This window comes from Trachypithecus francoisi, unplaced genomic scaffold (assembly GCF_009764315.1).
Source record: "Trachypithecus francoisi isolate TF-2019V2 unplaced genomic scaffold, Tfra_2.0 Lachesis_group10, whole genome shotgun sequence".
NCBI classification, from domain to species: Eukaryota; Metazoa; Chordata; class Mammalia; order Primates; family Cercopithecidae; genus Trachypithecus; species Trachypithecus francoisi.
Genome location: NW_022681455.1, coordinates 76518742 through 76531781, shown reverse-complemented (window position 1 = coordinate 76531781; position 13040 = coordinate 76518742).

The window sequence follows — 13040 nt, the reverse complement described above, 5'->3', positions numbered from 1 at the left end:
CCTGCCGTTGGCTTGCTGTGTGATCATTCATGTCCACTGAACTCATCTGTGAAACTGAGTATGGTAAACCTTCAAGGCTGGTGGAATGAGTAAATGGCAGGGAGGGTTTGGCGTGATGCCCGGCTCATAGAGGATGCTCAGTGAGACCAGTTTCTTCCTTTCTTTCCTTCTTTTCCTCATTGAATCCAAAGCCATTTGTTCTCAGGAGACTTAGGAGAGAAGAAGGGGAATAGCTGTGCCTGAAGTCTCACTACTAGGGGCAGGGCTGGGACAGGAACTCAAGCCTGGGCATCTCTAGTCCACCAAGCTCCCATCCCCTTGGCTTCTTTGATTTTTTTTTTTTTTTTTAAACCAGGGTTTTGCTCTGTCACGCAGGCTGGAGTACAGTGACATGTGATCGCGGCTCACTGTGGCCCCGACCTCCCAGGCTCAGGCAATTCTCCTGCCTCAGCCTCCTGAGTAGCTAAGACTACAAGCACGCACCACCACACCTGCTAATTTTTTAAATTATTTGTAGAAATGGAGTCTCCCTATGTTGCCCAGGCTGGTCTTGAACTTCTGGACTCAAGTGATCCTCCCACCTTGGCCTCCCAAAGTGCTGGGGTTACAGGCGTGAGCCACCAAGCCTGGCCCCACTGGACTTCTACAACCATTGTGAGCTGGGCCATTCCAACACCAAGCCTTTGTAATCAGCTGGTATTCTACAAGCCACACACATTTGCCTATTTTGCATTAATAGTCATGAAATGGCATTTTTTTTTTTTTTTTTTTTGTGAAAAATCTCCCAGCTAGTGTCAGTATGCCTAGAGTTATGTGTTCATGACCCAGAGCTTAAACGGAGCAGCCTTGCAGACAGTGAAACTCCAAGTAATTGTGAATTAATGATGTGTGTCTGGGCTGGGGTGTCCCAGTAGGAGGGGAACCCCCTAGCATCTTTGCAAATTTCACAGAAGATGAAGTGACTCTGATCCATGGGTTGACCAACTCCTCCCGGTTTGCCTGTGACTTTCTGTTTTTGTTTTGTTTTGTTTTGTTTTGTTTTGAGATGGAGTCTTGCTCTGTTGCCCAGACTGGAGTGCAGTGACCCGATCTAGGCTCACTGCAAGTGCCGCCTCCTGGGTTCACACCATTCTCCTGCCTCAGCCTTCTGAGTAGCTGGGACTACAGGCGTGTGCCACCACGCCTGGCTAATATTTTTGTATTTTTAGCAGTTACGGGGTTTCACCGTGTTAGCCATGATGGTCTCGATCTCCTGACCTCTTGATCTGCCCGCCTCGGCCTCCCAAAGTGCTGGGATTACAGGCGTAAGCCACCATGCCCGGCCGACTTTCTGGTTTTAAAACGGAAAGTTTTGAGTACTGGGAAACCTTTTAGTCCCGGGCAACTGGGAGGGTTGATCACCCTGCACATCCAAACGTTCATAGTTTCTCAGGAAATTGTCTTCATTTCAGGTTTGTGGTTATTGTTGCTGTTTTCGAGTAGTTTTCACCACGGGGATCCTTGCCTGACTGATTTCCTCTAGTCTGCAGCAGGGGAATCTTTCGGTGGGGAAGGGGTATGGCCCATAGAGAAAGCTATCAACCCCCAAATCACCATCGCCCTGCCCAATCCTTTCAGTCCTTTTGACCAATCTGCTAAAAAAAAAGTGACCCAAAGGGTCTTTAATGAAAACCAAATCCTGATGTGCTGCAGTTTCTCGCTGGAACAAGGACATTATGCATAGCAGAAAGCAAGGCGTCTGTTTCAGTAACCTTAAACCTCTCTGTAGGGTTAATAGAGGGGCCCAAGCAAAGAGCACAAGAAGCCACATTGTCTGGGAAACTGGAGAATTGTGAATGGGGCCAATGCCCCAGGGTGACTGCCCAAAGGGAAGGGAGAAAAAAGGGCCAAAGGTTCCCCAAAGCCCCAAACGACCCAAACCAGGAAGACTTCTTCTAATGGAGTTGAGCATTCCAGTTACAGGATGGTGATGGTGGGCCAACATACCTACAAAGTGCTTTGGGATCAGGTTTGCTCAAAACCTGTTAGAATGCATGGCTTTTGGTGTCTGGGGACTTCAAAAGTTTTACTGTTTTTGTCCTGGGCAGTAAAATGAGCATAATTGTTTTCAAAGCTGGTTGTGGACATCCCCTTGGGGGAAAAATAATCCATTTCCACAACAAGTTAGACAATACGGGGGAAATTTGTATTAAAGAATGCTGGGATGCCTATAAATAATTTCAGGAGACCATGAGCGTGCATTATGCATTTCCTTTAATACGGAAAGTTCCTGTTAATACTGAAAGAGATTACAAATACATGGTGTTTGTGTTTGTAATCCCAGTGAGCCTGGAGGCTGAGGTGGGAGGATAACTTGAGGCCAGCAGCTTGAGACCAGCCAGGGCAACATAGCCAGATCCCATCTCTTTTTTTTAAGCATTTAAAAAATACCAGTTGGGCATGGTGGCTCATGCCTGTAGTCCCAGCACTTTACAAAAGTGAGTTGGACGGATTGCTTGAGCCCAGGAGTTCCAGACCAGCCTGGGCAAAATGGCAAAACCCCATCTCTACAAAAAATACAAAAATTAGCCAGGTGTGGTGGTGCATGCCTGTAGATCCAGCTATTCAGGAGGCTGCGGTGGGAGGATTGCTTGAGCTTGGGGAGTGGAGGGTGCAGTGAGCTGAGATCACAACACTGCACTCCAGGCTGGGCAAAAGAGTGAGACCCCATTTCAAAAACAAAAACAAATGAAAAACAAATAATGAAAGAGGGTGGTGTCACATAATTGGGGTATGGGCCACTTGAGAGCCAGGTGATGCAGTTCCCAGTCTTCACTGGACTTGACCCTCTAGCAGCTTTTAGTGACCCTCCTCCTTCTCCACTTGACCTCAAGGACACCATACTCACCTGGTTTCTCTCCTGGGCCTCTGGCCTTTCCTCTCAGGCCCTCGCCTTAGTTCCTCCTCCTCTGTCTAACCTCTTTTGTTAAAACGTACGATCTCTTTTGTTTTCCTTTTCCTTTTTAAAAACTGTTATGTGGAAAATTTCAAACACATACGAAAGTAGACATAAAAATAAAATGAACATCCATGTCCCTGGCACTCTGCTTCAATGATAGCCAACCCATAGCCATCCTTGTTTCATTTTTGCCTCCACCTCCCACCCATTTCCCCCCTCCAGCATTATTTTGGAGGCAATACCAAACATCACATCATTTCTTCTGTAAATATGTAAGGATGTAACTTCAAAACAGGGGTTGGAGGCTGGGCATGATGGCTCACACCTGTAATCCCAGCACTTTGGGAGGTCGAGGTGGGACCTCCTTGAAGGTCCTACTTGAAGGCAGGAATTTGAAACCAGCCTGAGCAACATAGTAAGACTTTGTTTCCACAAAAAAAAAAAAAAAAAAAAAAGTTAGCCAGGTGTGGCATATGCCTGTGGTTCCAGCTACTTAGGAGACTGAGGTGGGACGATCGCTTGAACCCAGGAGGTCGAGGCTGCAGAGAGCCATGACTGGGCCATTGCACTCCAGCGTGGGTAACAGAGAGAGACTCTATCTTAAAAAAAAAAAAAAAAATTAAATAATACATAAAATAAAAGAAGCGCTGGCAGACTTTTTCAGTAAGGGAACATGGATTAAATATTTTGAGCTTTGGAGGCTGTATGGTCCCTGTCCCAAGTACTCAACTCTGCTATGGTAGCAGGAAGCTGCCATGGACAATAGGCCAATGAATGGGCATGGACATGTGCCAATAAAACTTTCTTTATGGATACTGAAATTTAAATTTCACACAGGAAATTTTTGTATGCCAATAAATATTATTCTTTTGGTTTTAAAAAACTATTTAAACAACCTAAAAATCATTTTAAGCTCATGAGCCACGCAAAATCAGGCAGCCATTTCAATTTGGCCCATGGGTGGTACTTTACTAACCCCGCCTTGAAACAATAAGGACTCCTTTAAAAATATAACCACGGTTTCATTGTCAAACTTAAAAAACTATCAACAATAATTCTTTAAAATCTTCAAATATCTATTCAGGGGTTCAAATTTCCTCAACTGTCTCACAATTTTTGGGTTTTTTTTGAGACAGGATCTTGTTCTGTCCCTCAGGCTGGAGTGCTATGGCGTGATCATAGCTCACTGCAGCCTTGAATTCCGGAGCTCGAGAGATCCTCGCATCTCAGTCTCCTGAGTGGCTGGGACTACAGGTGTGCACCACCACGCCAGGCTAAATTTTAAATGTTTTTATAGAGACGGAGTCATGCTGTGTTGCCCAGGCTAGTCTCAAACTGGCCTCAAACAATCCTCCTGCGTTGGCCTCCCAAAGCACTGGGATTAGGCGTGAGCCACTATGCCTGGCCTAATTTTTGTTTTATTTTATGGTGTTTTTTGTTTGTTTGTTTTGTTTCTTTCTTTTTTATTTGAGATGGAGTTTCACTCTTGTCGCCCAGGCTGGAGTGAAATGGGATGATCTCGGGTCACTGCAACCTCCACCTCCCAGGTTCAAGCAATTCTGCTGCCTCAGCCTCCCGAGTAGCTGGAATTACAAGCATGCACCACCATGCCTGGCTAAGTTTTTGTATTTTTAGTAGAGATGGAGTTTCACCACGTTGGCCAGGCTGGTCTCAAACTCCTGACCTCAAGTGATCTGCCTGCCTTGGCCTCCCAAAGTGCTGGGATTACAGGTGTGAGCCACCACACACAGACATGATGTGTTTGAATCAGGATCCAAATAAAGTCTAGATTCTACAAGTGATCTTTTAAGTTGTTTTTGAGTCCACAGGTTCTCTTTCCCTCTCTCTGTAATATATTGGCTAAAGAAACTAGGTTGTTTGTTTTGGGGAGTTTTCCACCATCTTGATTTCTCTGACTGCACCTAGTCTACTGACAAACGTCTTGGCAATGGGGGTACCATGGGCGTCTCAGTCCTAATTTCTCCATAAACTTACTTTCTTGGTGATATCATTCAGGGTTTAAATACATACTGACTATCTGGGGCCGGGCGCGGTGGCTCATGCCTGTAATCCCAGCACTTTGGGAGCCCGTGGCAGGTGGATCCCTTGAGGTCAGGAGTTTGAGACCAGCCTGGCCAACATGGTGAAACCCCGTCTCTACTAAAAACACAAAAATTAGCCGGGCGTGGAAGCACAAGCCTGTAATCCAGCTACTCGGGAGGATGAGGCACGAGAATCACTTGAACCTGGGAGGCAGAGGTTGCAGTGAGCTGAGATTGCGCCACTGCTCTCCAGCGTGGGTGACAGAGGGAGACTCTGTCCCCCCTCAAAAAACCCCAAAACAAAAGAACAAACAAATGAAAAAAACTACTGACTATCTCTGTTTCAATAGCTGCTTCTGACTGCACCTCTCCCCTGACCCGCAGGCTCAAACATCAAACTGCCTACTTGCTGTGCTATCTGCACTCTAAAAGGCTTCTCAAGCTTAGTATGTCCAAAATGAGCTCCAGGGATTCTCCCCTAAACTCGGAACTCCTATGGTTTTCCCATGTCCCTCTCTACATGCTCAGGTTAAATCCTTGACGTTGTCTTTGACCCATCTATTTCTTTTATTCCCTACATTCGATCTTTTGGTTCCACCTTCCAAATACCTCCAAAATCCGACCACTTCTCACCACCTTCACTGCTATCAATGACCAAGTTATTGTCATCTCTTTCCTAGATTGGTCTGCCTGCTACAGCCATTGTTCCACTCCAGGGTATTCTCAACACAGCGATTGATGTGCTTGATCCAGTTAAAATAAAAGTCAGGGCCAGGCACAGTGGCTCATGCCTGTAATCCCAGCACTTTGGGAGGCCGAGGTGGGTGAATCACTTGAAGTCAGGAGTTGGAGATCAGCCCAGCCAACAGGGTGAAACCCTGTCTCTACCAAAAATGCAAAAATTAGCTGGGCATGGTGGAGGGCACCTATAATCCCAGCTACTTGGGAGGCTGAAGCAGGAAAATCTCTTGAGCTGAGAGGCAGAGGTTGCAGTGAGCTGAGATTGTGCCACTGCACTCCAGCCTGGGCGACAGAGTGAGACACCATCTCAAACAAAACAAAACAAAAAGCAAAAACAAGTCAGAGCATCCATCCTGGCTTATATCCCTTCAGTGGCTCCCACCTCCCTCCAAGTAAAAGTCAGAGTGCTCACAATGGCCTGAAAGACCCCACTCACTCTGGCCCTGATATCTCTCCAACCCCATGTCCTACTGTTACATCCTCTTCATGTAATTTACTGAAGAACATGCAAATTCTGCTCCTAATGTCAAAGCCTTTGCACTGTCATTTCCTTTTTTTTTTTTTGGAACTTACTTTCTCCAGATATTCCCGTGATTCATTCTTTCACTTCCTGAGGTCTCTGCTTAAATGTCACCTCCTCAGGTCTTCCCTGACCACACTGTCTATAATAGTACCTACTCCTTCTTTGGCTCCTTTTTTCCTACCCTGTTGTATTTTTCTGCATGGCACTCATCACTCCCTGACATAATATAGTTATTTGATTATCTATTTATTTTCTGCCTGGTTCATTCCAACGCACTAGCAGGGAGTTAGTTTTGTAAACTGCTGTATTCTCAGAGCATAGAATAATGCCTGGCTCACAGCAGTACTCAACAAATATTTGAAGAATGAAAGCATGAAATAATTACACAAACATAAATATGTATTATAGCTGTGCTTGGTGCTATAAAAGAGAAGTATTGGCCTTTTCTTCTGGCTAATTCTTTGGCCTGGTCAGAGAATTCAGGGAAGGCTTCATTGAAGACTTGAAATTTACAATGAATTGATCTTAACTGGGCAAAAAGGAAGGGGAATAATCTTCTGGGCCAAGGAACAGCCTGTGAGAGGGTCTTAATTTGGGGAAGATAGCAACTTGGAGGGACAGATAGATGGCCCCGGCAGGAACTTTGGGGAATGAGGGGCAAAGAGGCGGGTGATAAAGCCACTGAAAAAGCTTTGGGCTTTATCTTGAGGGTAATGGGGAGAGGAGGAGGGTGACATGAGTTTACTGAGATGGTGTTTTTCAAAACAGCATCTGTTTGAAAACAGCAATCTGGTTTATTTGCTTATTTAATAAACTTGTATACAGAGATGACTTTGTGTCAAGCCCTGTTTGATGTGGTTCACTATTAACAACTCATTTTACCCTCATACGACACAATGATGCACCTGGTACCATCATTAATCTCATTTTACAGATGAGAAAATTGGAGTGCAGAGAGATTAAGAAACTTGTCCAAGGCTGGGCACAGTGGCACACGCCTGTAATCTCAGCACTTTGGGAGGCCAAAGCAGGTGGATCACTTGAGGTCAGGAGTTCGAGACCAGCCTGGACAACATGGTGGGAACCCATCTCTACTAAAAATACAAAAATTAGCCTGGTGTGATGGTGGGTATCTGTAATCCTAGCTACTCAGGAGGCTGAGGCAGGAGAATCGATTGAACCTGGGAAGCAGAGGTTGCAGTGAGCCTATATTTTACCACTGTACTCCAGCCTGGGTAAGAGAGTAAGACTCCATATCAAAAAGAAAGAAAGAAATTTGTCCAACATCTCACAGCTAGTAAGTGGCAGAGATATGATTCAGAACAGGTGACTGGCTCCACAGTGCATGCTTTTCCATTTCTGTTTGATACTGACTTTTGTGAGGTATAAATTTATATGCAATACAATGCACGCTAAGTGTACAGTTCTCTGATAAAGGTATGTATCTGTGTGAGAACCACCATCATCAAGATACAGAAAATGGAGGCTGGGTGCAATGGCATCCACCTGTAATCCCAGGACTTTGGGAAGCTGAGGTGGGAGGATTGCTTGAAACCAGGAGTTTGAGACCAGCTTGAGCAGTATAATGAGACCTTATCTCTACAAAAAAAATTTTCCATCACCCCAAGAAGTTCCCTTGTGCCCTGTTGCAATAAACTTTTCCCATTGCACCCTAATAATGCCCCAGACCATTCCTAACTTGTTTTCTGTCACTGAAGATTATTCTGCATAACCTAGAGTTTCACGGAAATGGAATCATGTTGTGTGGTCTTTTTAGACTGGCTTCTTTTGCTCAGCATAAGCATAATGTTTCTGAGGTTCATCCGTGTTGTTGCCTATATCGGTAGTGTATTCCTTTTCCTATGCACATAATGTGTGTTTTTTCCCTTTGGGTGCTTAAAAATGTATTATTTTATTGATTTTAAAAATTGACATATACAACGGGCATGGTGGCTCACGCCTGTAATCCCAGCACTTTGGGAGGCCGAAGCGGGCAGATCACCAGAGGTCAGGAGTTCTGGACCAGCCTGACCAACATGGCGAAACCCCGTCTCTACTAAAAATACAAAAATTAGCTGGGTGTGGTGGCGCATGCCTGTAATCTCAGTTACTTGGGAGACTGAAGCAGGAGAATCGCTTGCACCTGGGAGGCAGAGGTTGCAGTGAGCCGAGATTGCACCACTACACTCCAGCCTGGGTGACAGAGTGAGACACCATCTCAAAAAAAAAAAAAAAAAAATTGACATGTAATAATTGTACATATTTATGGGGTATATAACGATGTTTTGATGTGTATGATGTATGGTGATCAGATCAGGGTAATTAGCATGTCTACCATCTCAAACATTTCTCATTTTCTGTTCAATATCCTCCTTCTAGGTATTTGAAACCATATATTATTGTTAACTATTGTCATCCTACAGTGGTACAGAATACTATAACTAAATTAAAAAGAATTGTGTGGCTGGGGATGGTGGCTTATGTCTGTATTCCTAGCACTTTGGGAGGCTGAGGTGCGAGGATTGGGCCAGGAATTTGAGACCAGCCTGGGAAGCATAGCAAGAACCCATTTCTACAAAAACTAAAAAAGTTAGCTGGGCATGATAGTACATGCCTGTAGTCTCAGCTCCTCAAGAGGCTGAGGCCAGAGGATTGCCTGAACCCAGGAGTTCAAGGCTGCTGCAGTGAGCCATGATCATGCCACTGCACTGCAGGCTGGGTGTCAGAGAAAGACTCTGTCTCTCAAAAAAATAAAAAAGAATTTGAAATAATTAGAGATTCATGGCAAGCTGCAAAAGAAATATCCTGTGTACCCTTCACCCAGTTTCCCCCACTGGTTACATGTTGTGTAACAACAGCACCATATAAAACTCAGGAAATCATGGTACAAATTCAGGGCTTATTCAGATTTCACTAGTTTTACATGGACTTCTTTGTGTGTATATTTTATATCGTTTTCTTCAGTTTTGTGACATGTATAGATTAATGTAACAGCTACCCTAACTAGGACCCAGAACTCTCCTGGTGATCACAAGCCTCCTTCATACATCCCTTGATAGCGTTATCTCCCTCTCCCCATGGCAAATATTAATCTGTTCTCCATTTCTATAATTTTATTTCAAGAAGGTTTTATAAATGGAATCATAAGTATATAACTCTCAGTGATTGGCTTTCTTCCCTCAGCATAATTCCCTGTAGGTCCATCAGTAGTTGTTGCCTGTATCAATAGTTCATTTTCACTGCTGAGTAGTAGTCAATGGCATGGACATACCACAGTCAGTTTAACTATTCACTTATGGAATGACATTTAGATTGGTTCAATTTTTTGGCTACTATGAGTAAAGATGCTACGAACATTTGTGTACAGGTTTTGTTGTTGTTGTTGTTGTTTTTGTTTTGTTTTGTTTTGAGATGGAGTCTCACACTGTTGCCCAAGTTGGAGTGCAGTGGCACAATCTTGGCTCACTGCATCACTGCAAGCTCTGCCTCCCCGGTTCACACCATTCTCCTGCCTCAGCCTCCCTAGTAGCTGGGACTACAGGTGCCCGCAACCACATCTGGCTAATTTTTTCTGTTTTTAGTAGAGAAGGAGTTTTACTGTATTCTCATTAGCAATGTGTGAATGATTCAGTTTCTCCTCATCCTTTCCAGTTAATGGCATTATGGTTTTATTTATCTTTTAATATATTTTTGAGATGAAGTCTCACTCTGTTGCCCAGGCTGGAGTGCAGTGGTGTGATCTTGGCTCACTGTAACCTCTGCCTCCCCGGTTCAAGCAATTCTCCTGCCTCAGCCTCCTGAGTAGCTGGGACTACAGGCATGAACCACCACGCCCGGCTAATTTTTGTATTTTTACTAGAGATGGAGTTTCACCATGTTGGCCAGGCTGGTCTCAAATTCCTGATCTCAGGTGATTCACCCACCTCGGCCTTCCAAAGTGCTGAGATTACAGGCGTGATTCACTGCACCCAGCCTCATTATGGTTATTTTTTATTTTAGCCATCTGATAGGTTAACACTGTAGTTTCAATATTAATTTTCCTAATGACTAAAAATGCTGAGTATCTTCCCATGTATTTATTTGCTATCTGTAGATATATTTTGATGATATATCTACTCATGTCTTCTGCTCATTTTCTGATTGGATTGCTTATTTATTTACTTTTTAGTATTGAGAGTTTTTTTCCGTATAGTCTAGATGCAACTCCTTTTTGTTGGATTTTTTAAAAAATCATTTTTTAAAGCAATTTGATTGTTATATATGCCTTGGCATGACTTTCTTCATGATTCCTCTGCTTGGGGTTGGTTGAGCTTCTTCGATCTATGGATCCGTAGTTCTATCAAACTTTACACAAATTGGTCATGAGGTCATGTTTCCCTTCCCTCCCCTCCCCTCCCCTCCCCTCCCCTTCCTTCCCTTCCCTTCTCTCTCTCTTTTTCAGTCTCGCTCTGTCACCCAGGCTGGAGTGCAGTGGTGCAATCTTGGCTCACTACAACTTCTGCCTCCTGGGTTCAAGTGATTCTTGTGCCCCAGCCTCCTGAGTAGCTGGGATTACAGCCACCACACCCGGCTAATTAATTTTTTTTTTTTTTTTTTTTGTAGAGATGGGGTTTCACCATGTTGGCCAGGCTGGTTTTGAACTCCTGACCTCAAGTGATTTGCCCACCTCAACCTTCCAAAGTGCTGGGATTATAGGCATGAGCCACTGTGCCCTGCTCACGATTTATTCAGATACTTTTCTGCCACCCCCTCCTTTCCTGGGACTCCAATTACACATATTTCAAATAGTTTCATATTGCTCCAGAGCCCTCTTAATTTTTTCCATCTTTTTCCCCCTGCATTTTACTTTGGATAATTTATTTTGCTATGACTTCAAGTTCACTAATTTTTCTTCTGCAGTGTCTAATATGCTGTTAACTCTATCCAGTGTATTTTTCATTTCATATATTGTATTTTTATCTCTAGAAGTTCATCTTGGGGTTTATTTTGTACCTACCATGTCTCTCCCTTTAACATGCTCACTGTTTTCCCTACTTTCTTGAACTTACAGAGTGTATTTATAATAAATATCCTTGTCCATTAATTGGATCTTCTGTGTCATTTCTGGATCTGTTCTATTGACTGGATTTTTCTCCTGACAACCAGCCATATTTTCCTGCTTCCTTGTAGGCCTGGTAATTTTTATTTATTTATTAAAAAATTTCTTTGACACAGGGTCTCACTCTGTCACCCTGGTTGGAGTGCAGTGGCATAATCATGGCTCACTGCAGCCTCAACTTTCCAGGCTTCAGTGATCCTCCTACCTCAGCCTCCTGAGTAGCTGGGCACCTGCTACATCCCTAGCAAATTTTTGCATTTTTGGTAAAGACAGAGTTTCACCATGTTGCCCAGGCTGGTCACAAACTCCTGAGCTCAGGCAATTCACCCTCCTTGGCCTCCCAAAGGGCTGGGATTACACGCATGAGCCACTGTGCCTAGCCTGCCTGGTAATTTTTGATTGGATGCTGTGCACTTTGGATTTTACATTGCTGGATTTTTTTTTTTTGAGATGGAGTCTCTGGATTTTTTTTCTTTTCCTTTTTTTTTTCTTGCTCCATCTTCTGGTTTTCTAAAGTTTCTGGGTTTTATCATACTGCTTTAAATATTGTTGGGTTTTGTTCTGGAATGCAATTCAGTTACTTGGAATCAATTAGATCCTTCCAAGACTTGCTTTTAAGCTTTGTTAGGGCAGATCTGGAATAAACTTTAGTCTAGGGCTAATTTGGCCTATCATGGAGGTAATTATTCTTTGATGATTGACCCTGATGCCCGATGTATTTGGAGATTTTTCCATTGCAGCTTGTAGGAGCTATTCTTATTCCCCTGTGAGGTCCAAGGATTGCTCTGCATACGGGTGGTTCATTCTCCAGCCTCAGGTGGTTTCTTACAAGCATGGGTAGATAAATATTCAGCCAAAGACTTGAAAGACCCATCTTCAGATCTCCAGAACTTTCTCTCTGTGCAACTTCCTCCTCTCCAAGTATTCTTCCTATGGATTCTAGCTGCCTTGATTTCCCTGAAGTTCCACTGTCTCTTCTGCTCAGTGAGACCTGTAGGCTCTGTTTGAATTCTCCCTCCTTGTGCTATGGGCTGGAGACTCCAGGCACTGAGCAGGAGCAATTACGGAGTTTGCTCTCCTTGCTCAGGAGATCTCAGTCTTGTGCTACCTGCTGCCCAATGTCTGAAAAACCTTTGTGTCCACATATTTCAGCCAGTTTTTTAATTGTTTAAGGCAGGAAGGTTTACCCATTGGCAATTACTCCATCATAGCTAGAATAAAATTATAACTAATTTATTTTTATTGTTATTACCGAATGGTATCCACTGAATGGAGATACCATGTTTAACCTTTCACCTGTTATTGGATAGGTGATTCTTTGCAATATCTGGCTACTATGAATGAAGCTATACAAATCTTTGTGTAGACATGTTTTCATTTCTCTTGCTTAAACACCTAGGAGTGGCATGTCTTGATCATAGGTTATTGTATATTTAAGTCTATAAGACACTGTCAGTTTTCCCAAGCAGCTGTATCAGAGTTCCTGTTGTTCCATATCATCACCGACACTTGATAGTCAGTCTTTGAAATTTTTACCCCTTCTAATGACTTTATAGTGGTCTCGTTGTGGGTTTAATTTGCTAGTTCTTGTTAGCTGTGATAATCAGTTACGTGCTTATTGGCCATTTTTACATCTGTTTTTATGAAGTTTAACTTCGTATCTTTTTTTTTTTTTTGAGACAGAGTCTTGCTCTGTCG